Source organism: Mycteria americana, chromosome Z, assembly GCF_035582795.1.
Source record: "Mycteria americana isolate JAX WOST 10 ecotype Jacksonville Zoo and Gardens chromosome Z, USCA_MyAme_1.0, whole genome shotgun sequence".
Taxonomy (NCBI): Eukaryota; Metazoa; Chordata; class Aves; order Ciconiiformes; family Ciconiidae; genus Mycteria; species Mycteria americana.
The window spans coordinates 58806593-58819329 of NC_134396.1; the positions used below are offsets into that span (position 1 = coordinate 58806593).

A 12737-nucleotide genomic window follows, 5' to 3' on the forward strand; every position below is an offset into this window, starting at 1 on the left:
TGGTCTGTATCCCCTTCACTTCTTGCTGCTCCCTCTACCTCCACACCAGAATGACCTGCAAGAAAAGAGTTACTTAAGCATTTATTAACTGTGGTATTGATGATGACATCGCCACTAATTACACGCCAAGAGAGCTACATTTAACAGTAAAAAATGCTAGGGATTTAAGCACATGACTGACGGCCTGGGTCATAGTTCTTTTTTTGTAGCTTTTTCCCTGGAAATTTAAAGAACTCAGATTCTCACTGTTCAGCATTTGAATCTTCGAGATCAAAAGGCCTTTCCTTCAAAGAGTTTCATGTTGTTATTTAAATGGTAATTGGCTCTATCCACAGTTTGACTGTGAGCATTTTAACTTTAGTAGGTTTGGGATTTTCATTATTTTCAGTTCTGTGCTTCTAATGGAGGAGGTGATTTGGGGTATGACAAAGATTAATAGCAAATTTGGAAGCTAGTTACTAGTGACAAGAGTTGATAACTTTTGGGAAGGCACATATGCTATTTGAGCAACATGTGTTCCATAATGAATGACTGTGCTCCTGTAATAATATCTCTCATCTTTACTGGTGACTTTTACATCTGGAGTAGTTCGTCACTGACAGGTGAATGTTTCTGTATAGTGTGGACTGTGAAGTAGACATAAATTATGGGATTTGTTAAACTATTTGCCTGCAAACTTTCGGTTCAATACAGTACTCTGGAGAGAAGGTTGTGACCATGAAACTCTGATCTCCAGGGAGGCAGTGCTTGAAGAGTAGTAATCTTTAGTGAATACTTTACTGTAATCTCCAGTACTTTCTGGTGTAGAAAAAGTTATGGTCCCATGATGTTTTTAGGAGACAGAACCAAGATTTTGCTTTAATTCCTATTTACTCCCTACTGAATTGGACTTCAGTTCCTCTCTTGTAAAGTCTATTACCTTCAGCTGTCGGTGTGATGAAGAAACATGAAAACTGCTATCCTTGTTATCCAGGAAAGGCTAAAATACTTTCACAAACAAATGTATTGCTAAATGATATTGTTATCATTGAAGCAAGGAAACTGCTGTTGAAGAGCATTGAAGAGCATAATGAGGCACGATTATATTTCCTGTGCTTGGTGACTTGGTTTTCATTCTACTGAAGGGGGGAAGAAAAAAAAAAAACAAAAGACCTTCAGGTATAATTATCACTGAAGTGGCTAAGCTGTATTCAGGATTAAAATGTCTTCATGCTAAACATTAAACATGAACCTGCAGGCCTGGGTCAGAGAAGCAAACAGATGAATGTGACAGTTTTCCAAATGCAACAATTCAATTTATATGTGTAAGGGAAAGAGGCATCTGAGGAGTTTACAGAGGGGTCTTTGTACTGGTGATGTAGCACCAAGGACTGCATTAAGAACCTCTGGTGTTTTCTAATAATGTTAGAGGTATCTTCCCATTCACATGATCATTTTCTACTGGCTTTAGACCACCCAACATCACATTTAACCTGCAGCCTTTTCTTCCTGCAGTCTCTTTCCTCCCCTCCCCCAAACGTATGGTGCATGTGTATTCATGTTTTTGCTTTCTGTTCACGGAGGTATCCAGCTGGGAAAATATAGTGTGTACAATACTCTCTGCCTTCAACTGACATTTCTCATAAATTGCAACAGAAACACTGCTATCAGCAGCTTAATAGCAGGTAGAATACAGCTCTACATATCAAGTCTCAGCAGGACACAGAAACTATGGTTACCAAATTTCCAAAGAGAAAGGGTTGGGAGGGAAAGTCTTTATATAAGAATAACTGGGGAGGGGGGGGTGAGAAACATTTAAAATGGATTCATTGAAAGCTGCCTGTTTGAAAAAAAGGCTTATAGGGGCTGACTCAGTGGCTTCAGCATTCGCTTTTTGCTGAATTGTTGTTTTAGAAGACCTCACAAGAGGTTTCTATAGTAAGCAGTGCAAAAAAAGCAGTGCAACAGTCCTTTCTCTTTGGTCCTTAAAAAAACGTGCCCTCCACACCCATTCCTTGAAATACTTTTTGAAAAATACGTAATACTTAACTGCTGGTGTAGTATAAGGTGTTTATGACAGAAAGTCTGGGTCAGCCACAGTGCGTTTCTGTAGGAAATACAGGTTTGATGGAAATAGACTAGTAAATAGCATTATGCTCCTAATCACAGGATTTAACAAGTTTCCATTTTGCCCCCCAGCTCTATTTAAACCCAAATCTTGACTGAAGAAGGTCAGCATAGGTTAGAAAATAACCTCACAGTATAGGTTAGAAAATATATCACAATACTGAAATAAATTAATTGCTTTAGGATTTTTTTTGTTTGTTTGGGTTTTGGGGTTTTTTTGTTTGGTTGGTTTGGGGAGGGTACTAAGTCAGATGAGATCTTGTTTATCACAGGTTGGTCTGTTGTTTGTGACGGTGGCAGAAAGGACAGGAAATAATGATCTTAAGTTGTGGCAAGAGAGATTCAAGTGAGACATTAGAAAAGCATTTCTAACAGCAAGGATAATGAGGCTGTGGAGTAGGTTGTCTAGCAGCTTGTGGAGTCTTCCATTAGAGGAAAATCTATGCAAACATTTTGATGCTGATACTGCTTCAGAAGTGGGGGAGGTGGACTGGACAACTTCCTGAGGTCCTCTCAGCTCCATGGGTCAGTGTTTCTAAGAGCAGGCTAGTTCATAATTGATTTGGTTGTTTTTTTACTTCTCACACGGGGATTTCCTAGGAAATTAGGACACAGTATGTCACCTTTATTTTTTTTTTCGATTTTAAATTAGTTGAACAGCATTAGTGAAATATTTAAAAATGGCAGTAAAAAGGAAATTGTGCTGCCTAAACAAGGGCTATATATAAATTACAGCAGACAGCTATTAATCAAGGGCTTATGGGAACCAAATATGAAACAGAGAACAACTCTCTTATGGACAGCCTAGTAATGAAGAGACCAACTGTTGAAGCTATACAGCTGAAAGAAAAAGAAGGAGAGTGTGCAGGTACTCTTTGCTGGAAAGTTACCCCTGTGCTTGGCTTAAGCTTTAATTTTTCATACCAATACCTAGCTAGTAAGTATCTCATCATTTTGAAGGACGCTTTTCCAGTAACCTTTGCTTTTCTGTAACGTAATCTTTTAAAGCTGTTTTACAAGGAATGGGGGAAGGCAGTGTTATAAACATAGTACAGCATATTGAGATCCACAAATACCGTTGAGTCTGAGTGAGGCACATAAATAACACTAATCTTCCTTCTTTGAGGACAGCTGTTGGTTTCAGTTTGGAGAGTAATAAAGATATACTGCTCTTCTCCTTCAGTTTTTCAAACTATTTTCAATTGAGTATTTTTCCAGCCGTAAATATATATTAGCATTTTTGTTTGTTTGTTTCTTTGAGGGGTATTGGTTTTATGCTGAGTTTTTGCTTGGAGAGAACTAAAAAAAATGTCTTCAAGGTCTCAAAGACACGGCCAGGTATATTTTATTTATGGCATCTATAAGACAATTGGCAGCCAGCCATAAAGAGGCAGAATTTCACTTTTAGTCTTTCCACTTTTCTCATTCTTTCCTACCACCTATCAGTAATAGTATTTAAGGTTTTCCTAGTTCTGTGTTGTTTTCTGTATAGCTGACTCTCCTGTGACAGAGAAAGAATATAGTGAGCTTTACCAACAATGTTCTCTTTGATTCATCATTCATTTGGGTTCTTTCTGCAGTCCTCCCTTGCACTCCTGAAGTGTTATGAAGTCTAAAGATCTCATATGAATTTCTCAGTTGGTCAGCCATATAGTTTTGTCAAATAACAGTCTAGCGATCTCATTATCTAACCATGAACCTTTTTGCCAGTGAGCAACTGGCTTGCAAATACATTACATTTCTCTCTGTCTAGAATCTCTAAAAGAAAGAGGATGTTTTCTCACGGATAACGAGAAAACCCCACACTTCACTAAAAGTACTTTATGTAGATAACTTACTTATCTCCCATTGAGAAGGCCTTGAAGAAAAGAGATCATCAGCCAGTTACAACCTAACTTTTGATTGTGCCTGCTACATTCTCTAGGCAGGACAGGTAAGATGGTAGAATCAGAAAAATAAGCTTAAAGCAGTTTTATCTAGACACAAATTCATCCTTTATGTCTGCAGCCCCTATCATTGTGAATATCTGAAATCTGGAGCAATTTAAAAGGTTCTGTATGCAGTGCCTTTGCTTTCAAAAACAAAGACTAAAATTGACTCAAATTTTTTTTGAAGGATTCTGCCTTGACTGCCAAGGGGACTGTCAGTTATGTAGGTGGGAAAACCTTTGGAGAGAAGAAATTATCTTTCTACTCTCTGAATGTTTCTGATGATAGTCTCCTGTCAGGTAAAGCTTCCAATCCATGGGTGTCTATAGGCTCCTTTCCAGCAATTCCCAAATGTACTAGAAGTGGATATATTTAACCCCTAAAGACAGACATATCAGAGACAAGAATATGTTTTAATTTTTCTAAAACAGTGGGTGTTGATCTGTGAAATTTAAAAGTACTTGAAGTAAATTCAGTGGCTGCCATTTTGCATGGAATAATTTCTGAACTACCTTAAAGGCTAGCTACTGAAAGAATCACCTGCAGTCTTTTGGTTTAAGGATGTTTTACTTCCACTTCCCAGTTTTTCAAGTTCACCAGATTTGCCTTTTGTCATTTGTAATCTGAAATACTGAGTCATGTCTTTGCACTAGTCTATAGGTGATTAAAGATAATACAAAATTTTATTTTCAGGAAAAAAACAGAAACTTCTTGAAAGGAATGGTTGTTAAATTCATCACTGTTTAGGGGTGTGGCTATACCTTCAGGATCCTATAAGTGTAAACAAAATGTCTATATTAATAGTCTTTTTGAACTCTTCAGTCAAGTTTGCATTTCTGATGGACCAAATGCAGATTTTTGTGTTCTCAGAAACAGTTCTCAGTCACTAAGCAGTTTTATCAAGAGAAGAAAAAAGGGCCTTTTTTCTACCAAGAGAAGAAAAAAGAGGAGAGAAGCAAAAAGTAAAATGAATTTGCAAAACTTAAGGAAAGTAAGAATGGGTCTGTTGGGCAACAGGGAATGTTTGCCCAAGCGGTTTTTCCATAGCGTCCCTTCAGTTTTCAAAACCTTCAAATGAAAGGGTAAAGGTAGCAGCTTTCTACCAGCCTACCAATCCTGTCAACTGGAAAGAGACCACAAAAACCTGACGTGGGTTTCCTTTGGTGTAGCTCTTCTGTATCCTTAAGCCTTCTTCCCTGGAATCTGATTCAGTTCACCAAGCAGCCTTTTTATCTGCCTATCCCCAAAAGGTTTCCTACTAAAAAAAGGTTGTTTCTGATTGTGCATAGTGCACTGGACTCTGCAAAAACAAAGAAGGCTTCTCATGAGCAAGATGCTAACTGGATCTGGGCTGTCAGTAATATGGTGAAGAGGAAAAGACATAGCCTCTATAAATGTTCTCCGTGGACATTCATTAAAAAACTAGTTTACTCTCTTTTTTGAGTAGTCTGGTAGCTATTTTAGGTGGTTTTGATCTTTGTTAAGAAGAATATATCAGTTCCTGTTATTAAATCTGCAGTCCTCAAAATCTCCACTGATGTTCTCTGTTTCAAAAGCAAGGTGTACCCCTTCTATGGGGTTTTCATAGGTAATTTTAACATTTATTTCTCAAAATGGCATTTGCAGAAGCTCTTCAACCAGAATAGGAAAGGTCCTTCAGGAGAAAACATCCCATTACGAATGGACAAAAGACCTACTTTCATTCAGTTCCCAAAAGAGATAGAAAGACCTCCATGTTCTTGTGTTCCTTAACAGTTGAAACAAATGTATGGTCTTACCTTGATCTCTAGTACTCTTTGCTGTCTCTGTCACAGAGGAGGGTCCATGAGAAAGAAACCCAGCCTCTGTAATCTAAGTAACTAGTTGACTAAAATACCCAAAGATCATGGGTAGAACCTCTGAACACAGTGAAACTGTGAGGAAAAGGTGCCACAGCCTCGGCTGCCTTCTGGGTGAGGAGAGAGGCTTCTGCCAAAGATTTGAGAAAGGCAGCCAACTGTCATTCCTTTCACACCTTCCTGAAGTGATACAAACTTCTTGTTGTGGCATCTGTTGTTACTGCATTTGGTTGTCTACTGCTCAGAGATGTGGTCCATCAACAGGAACCTGTGGGTGGAGACATATGGAGGTCTGACCTTTTCCCCACTGGCACCCTTTCTCTGTCAGTGCTGCCTTCTTTTCCTGATGAAATGCCCCAATTCTATGTGATTCTACTCCATCCTTCCCTCTAAGCGGCCTTAATCTGCTGGTGAGTATTGCACAGAAAGTATAAGGGAGAGAAAAATACAGTATTGTTTTTGCTAATTACTTTTGAGGTTTCAGATGGTCATCTCCAGTCAATCTTGTGTCCTGAAGCACAAAGATGACTCTTTATAAAGCAGGTAGGTGAGTTAAAAGATGATAACAACTATACAAATAGTGTGGAGGACCAGGAGCAAGGGAGCAGTCTTTCCATGCAGTTGGTGGATATTCACCCTCCTCCAGCCTACAGGAGGGTGAATTTCCACCCCCGTGAACCCCCACAATCTCCAGGGGTATAACAAAAGATGCATTGGCTAAATGGAACTGCATTCACATGTTAGGACTGAGGGAGCTAGATTTTATATTGTTTTGATACATCACACTGGTATTTCGTGAAAGGGGAGGTCCACATGAGGTATGTAGATTATTCCATGTAGTATAGTGCTGGCATCATTTCACTTGCTTCCTTCCTGACAGAAACCATTAGCTGTAGTGAATGAGCTGCTGTCTGAGCGGAAGTTGTTCTGACAAAGATGATCATGTAAGGAGTGAGCTGTAGTTTTGCATTAGGAGAGAGGTCAGGAAATTAATGCATTGGAGGATTTGAAGAGAAATAACAAAACACTGCAGAAACCTTCCTTTTGTGGCCTGTCAGAAGCAGCTTTCTTCATGTGGTCAGAGAAAACATAAATGACAATAAAACATGCAGTGAAGAGTTCTTAATCTGACTAAATATTACGCGTAAAGTCTTTATCAGTCTTTTCTGCTCCTGCTGTTGCTGGCATATATTTTCAGACATTCAGTACGTTTCCCCCTCCCTCCCTTTTGCTCCTGTTCAGGGGTTGCAGAAATTTAAATTAGCTGATATTTTCAGTATCAGAAATAGAGGATTAAGGGTTATACTGGTATGATCTGGTGACAGTTACCCTAGTTCAGACATGCCATTTCTTTCATTTTTTCCCTGTCAGTTACATGATATTACTAAGCACAATTCACATTGTAGTGATGATTGAGTTCACAAACACTGTCATCACAAAGATGGGAAATTAAAATGTTCCTTGCCAAACTTTATAAAGAAATTGCGGGTGAGGAGTGGAAATCAGAATTATGCTCTCGGGGCTTTTGGTCAGTGTACGGTGCCCTCTCCATTCTGTGTAACAGAATGAAGGGAAGAATTTTCCTCATTAATTCATGTGACAAGGAAGTGAAACAAACCACACAGCTTGTACTACAAAGTTTTTATTGCTTCATAAATTTTATTGAGATAGAAATTAACCAGTTTCCTCTGTGTTTTAAACAGAGTCAGTTTGTGTTTATTGACACAGGGGAAGCTCATCTGTGTTCAAGAATAGATCTGTTTTCTGTTAGAAAAGGCTGCACTTCAGAGATATTTTTAATACTATCATGTATTAACTTGACACAGCATGCTTAAGAATCTGTGGTTTGGGATTTCTTAATTTAACAACAGTTTTTCTACCTGATTGGTTTTGTGATAAGCGGTGAAGTATCAAGAAAGAGGTATCAAATTATAAGAAAACCACTGTAAGATGCAGCAGACGTGCCAAAGTCAAGAAATGTTTTTATGCATTTCCAAAAACTTTTCAGCACTGCATCCACATTAGGGCTGCTTCCATGTTTACTGAAGCATTTGAACAATGTTTTCCTGCTCATTTAGAGAGGAACATAAGCATGGGTGTGTTACATTGTGGCAAACATATTCAAGAATGTCTTTCATTTAAGCTTTATTATTCATTAAGAGTTTTAAGCTGCCCTAAAGCATATGGAACATACACAGCTTTATTTGGGTGCTTAAATACAGACAGGTCTGTATTTGAAATGGAAGCTTAATGAGCTGTGACTATCTGAAAAATGAAAATGTACAGGCAGAGCCCTTGAAACGTCACACATTTTTTTTCTCTATTTTTACAATAATGATTGTACAAGATGGGATTTGCATCTCTGAGCAATGAGTTAAATACTTCCAAATCTCCTTGAAATCAATTTCGTGTGATCACGCATGCAGATTGAAAACCATGGCTTTGAGATTTACGTTCTGTGAATAAAATTTACGTTCCCTGAAAAGCAAAGAAGGCTGTCATTTCATGCTTCCTAACCTTCATTGTCTATTTCCCTTCGGTACACACAAGACCAGCGCGCCTGCGCACAGTCTAGAGGAACAGCTTTCTGCTCTGTCGATTTTGTTTTATAAAAGCCCTGTTGTCTTTATTGCCTTTATCTATTACATCTGTAAAATTTATTTAAGCAATGACAAATTTCTCTTTTGGGCCTGGAGTCTAAAAGAATAACTACTGTCAGGCTATTGGTAAAAGATTTGTTGGATATGACTGTTCATTAAATTGCAAGGATCTGTGGGTGAGGCTAGCTGTCTGAAGCTGCTGTGAGTAGGTGGGTTATGGGCTGTACTTAGTGAATATACATCATCAAAGAGACGAATGTGCTTCAGCAGCCTCTTGTTTTGTTCAACTAAAATGGGTGTTGATTTTGGAAAGCTCAGCAAAATCACTGTTGTTTTTCTAAATCAGATATCATTCATCCTACAGAGCACCCATGAAAAACAGCATTTAGGTTAAATATAGCAGCATTACTTCTCAGCTTTGTAAGTTGACAAGAATAGCATTACATTTATTTCCCTTTAAAAAAATGCTCAAGCTGAATGCAGTGCCTGTGACTGAGAGCTAATTGACAGCACTGTAAACAGGGATCCTTGTACATTGCAAGTGTACAGTCCAGGGTGCTGCAGTGCTTACCTTTTCACACTGTTTTGCCAGTTTTTCTCAGCCATGTCTTATGTCCCTGTAGGGACAAGAAATTTAATGTTGCATGCATTGTTACTATTTTTAAGAAGGGAAATAAGAGAATATTCATAAGGATAAAAACTTGAGTTACTAATACTGTGACTGATCCACAGTAGCTACATAAATAAATTGAAAGGCCTGCTGTATTTTTAATTTTTGCTATGCAACTCCAGCACTACCAGTGCTTACTGCTCTGTTTATTCAGGTGTCCACCTAAATAACTGTGAAACTTCATCTTCAGCAGAATCTGAAAACAAGCTATTTGATGGACTACAAATTATGAGGAGTTCTTATTCTTCAGGGTGTAAATATGCTTTCAGCTGAAAGCCAGGGAGGGAGGGGAATCCTTCATTTGAAACAAGCTTTTAGTCTGCACTTGATCTCCTCTGGTTTTGTATGAAAAGCCACATTGGACTGAATGACAGCTGAAAAGGCAAGCTGCTGTATCAGGGGATTTAGCAGAAGGAAGCTGCTGTTCTTTCAGCCAGCACCTTCCCAGGAAGCTCTCTGAATCTCTTACCATTTCAGTCCAATTGTGAAGTCGGTGCACTAACAAATACACAGATGAAAAAGTTTAATTGAAAGTACCTCTCCCTGTCTTCGTGCTGATATTCAGGTTTAAGAACGTAAATAAATATTCACTTATGGCTATAAATTTCTATTCTGTAATTTAACATGAGATTATCTGTTCCTAAAAGCTGAAGTTATAATGGCAGAATCATCTAAAGCTACAGCTAAGTTAATCAAAAAAAAAAAAAAAAGAAAGAAAAAAGAGACACTGTTTCTTCAACATCCAGGGAAACTGGTCTCTGAGTTACTGCAGTTGGTTTCTACTAGTTGATCACAAGTTCCATTCCTATCAAAATGAGTCCTTAAAAAACTGCTTTCCTTTTTTTTTTTTGTTCCAGTTTTAACTTTGATAAATAGGAAAAAAAGACGTAGAAGACTTTGCTAACTGTAAAATCTAGTCATGTTATGCAGTGTTGAAATTCTTACACAAAAAAAGGGTTTCTGCACATTTGGTGACAGCACATTATGACTCTGTAAATAACCTGTTAGTATGCATGCAGCTGAAGTGATACACAGTTGTTTAAAAATAATAGTAATAATTAAGGGTGAATCTTCTCAAAGACAAGTCAGTATTCTTCCATGTCAGACATGTAGGACTCCCACTTAAATGCTCTTCAGACTTCAGGAGAACACTAGGGAAAAATAACGACATCATGATTAGTTCTGAAAGTGTTTTTCCACTTTAAGCACAATGGGATATTGATCTTGAAATACTATAGAGTGACTAAAGAAGTACATATCCATTTGTCCAGAGTTAGCATAGCATGATTCCACAAGGGATATTTTAAATCAAATCTGGTTTGGTCGCTGGTTTTCTAATATACAAGTTAAGTTACAGAACATACCAACACTTGTATGACAGTTCTGTGTGACTGAAGGGTTATCGTTCTTGGTGTGCATAAAATTATATTAGGAAATCTTTCTTAGTATGTAAAGATGATGAGTCTAACTGTTTGAATCTTATACCTTTCTTTCATACAAGTATGTCTCTAAGGGCTGATCTTTGTTACTGATGATTATTAGCAATTAGGAATGTGTTACTTTCAGGGAAAAGGCTTCTGGGCTATTGTTGTACAGCTCAGAGTCAATAAACTCTGAGCTGCTCATAATAGCCTTTCTTTCTCATTGAAGCCTTGGACTTGCCCTAACTTCATCAGAGCAGAGGAAAAAAGAATAATGTGAACAATAGGAGCCATGGAGTTTGACTTAGGCCTAATGTGAGGAGGCTGTAAAAGCTGTCAGGGAGCTTGATTGATTGGCTCTCGGGCTGCAGTCCTCAGTGCAAAGCAATAATGTTCCTGCCTCTTGTGAGAGGGCTGGATGTGCCACCTGGGGTCAGAGCTTATCAGCCTCAGGGGCCAACATTTCAGATGAGGCCAAAGTGCAGTCAATAATTTATACAGAAATTTGTGTGTAGATTCTGGAGTAAAGCAAGCTTTATCTTGATATTGTTTGTCTGACCAAGGAAAGAATTAAGTCATGTCTGAAAGTCCAGCCTCTTTTTTTCTTTTAGTGTCATGGGAAAATAGTCTCCTAATATTGAAATATGTGTTTCTGTCATCACGTTGGTTGTACTTTAATCAGGGAGGGCATGCCTATGATGATCCTTTGAGGGATGTTTCATTGCCAAAACAAATGTAGAGATTTTTAACTGATTATATTGGGATTCCTAGAACCCTAAGATTTTACTTACATTTTATGCAACAGTGGTCTGTCCTCAGTGTCTGAATAGTTTTGTTTCTAAACCTATGAGGGTCAAAGGTTGGTCAGCTCTAGTGCATGAAAAAGCCAAGAGAAGCTGTAATAGCAGCATAGATCACAGCAGGTCAGGGAAAACTAGCTAGGCTCTTCTTAATAAGTGGAGAAATTGGGACAGCCTGCACAAAGCACACTTACAGGAGAATTGTCCAACCAGTCGCTGGCAAGAGAAGAGAAGCCTAGCAGAAAGTGTACTGGTCGCCAGTGGGAAATCAGTTTGCTGGTGGCTTGCCTTTGCGTTGCATCAGTATTGATGAACAGCTGGAATAAGCCAACTGGTTAACTAGATGTTTTACTAAGTGGGTACTAGTTTACCCACTTAGGATGTAACTTAAAACAGAGGAAAGAAAATCACAGTGAACCCTATAATCTATTGAAGTTGGTTAGTTGATAAGTAGCTCACTTCAGTTCTGTCCCAGCAAAATGACTACTTTGCTTCAGTAGATGCTAACAAAAGCCCTTTTACCTTTCTTCTGCTCAAGGAGAACACTATTAGTCATAGTTCATTAGGCTTGTTTACAAAACAGAACTGGTATCTTAAGTGTGTTACTGAAATACTTGTAACTGTTCCAGGCATCTTTTTCCCCACTAAAATACAAGAATTTTATAATAGGAAGGACAGCACTGCCTACTATTTTTTAAGGAAAAGAACTAGTTTGTGGGATAAGAGCTGTAAAAATTGTGTAGCATTTAGCCTTGGCAATGCATAATATTTGTTTTGTGGTTTTCAAATCTAGAAGGTGGAGTTTCAAGCATAGTTTTGTTTTTAATCTGTTAACTATAGCAACAAAAGACCTTACAATAAGGTTACTCCAAATCCTAAACTGAAGCAATTGTATAGGAAGAAGAGCCTCAGATGTGTAAGGTTCTTGATCTGCTTTTCCTAGAAAGAGGAAAAAGTGGAATGGTGGGCCTCACCATACTATACTAAATTGATTCCTTTGTGGTGCATGTGTGGGAAAGAGGTAGAAGAGACACCACTCCTCATTTACAGTTGCAGTATTCATAGGACTCTAATCTACATCCCATGCTTGACTATACACCACTTTTAGCTTTATATATTTTACTGTGAAGTTTCATGGTAGGGTATTACTGTATTAACATCTTCATAGAGTTTACCTCCACAAATATAAAAGATATGTGCCTGCAAGTCCCACAAACTGAATGAAAGAAGAAGAGGTACTTGTCTCCTATTAGCTGTAGTAAGAAATCCTGAAGAGTTCTGCAAAAGAAATCCCAAATGTTTTTTTTCCCCTCCCCTTGTCTTGGATGTGTCTGTCTCAGGTGTTTACTTACCCTTTTCCGAGGCTGAGGACAA

At 38.2% G+C, this 12737-nt stretch overlaps 1 protein-coding gene across 5 annotated transcripts in view; it reads left to right on the top strand.

Annotated features, from left to right (window-relative positions):
* ZNF608 (zinc finger protein 608) overlaps positions 1–12737 on the top strand; it is a 91004-nt gene that overhangs the window by 56229 nt on the left and 22038 nt on the right. The gene's annotated exons all lie outside the window — the stretch shown is intronic.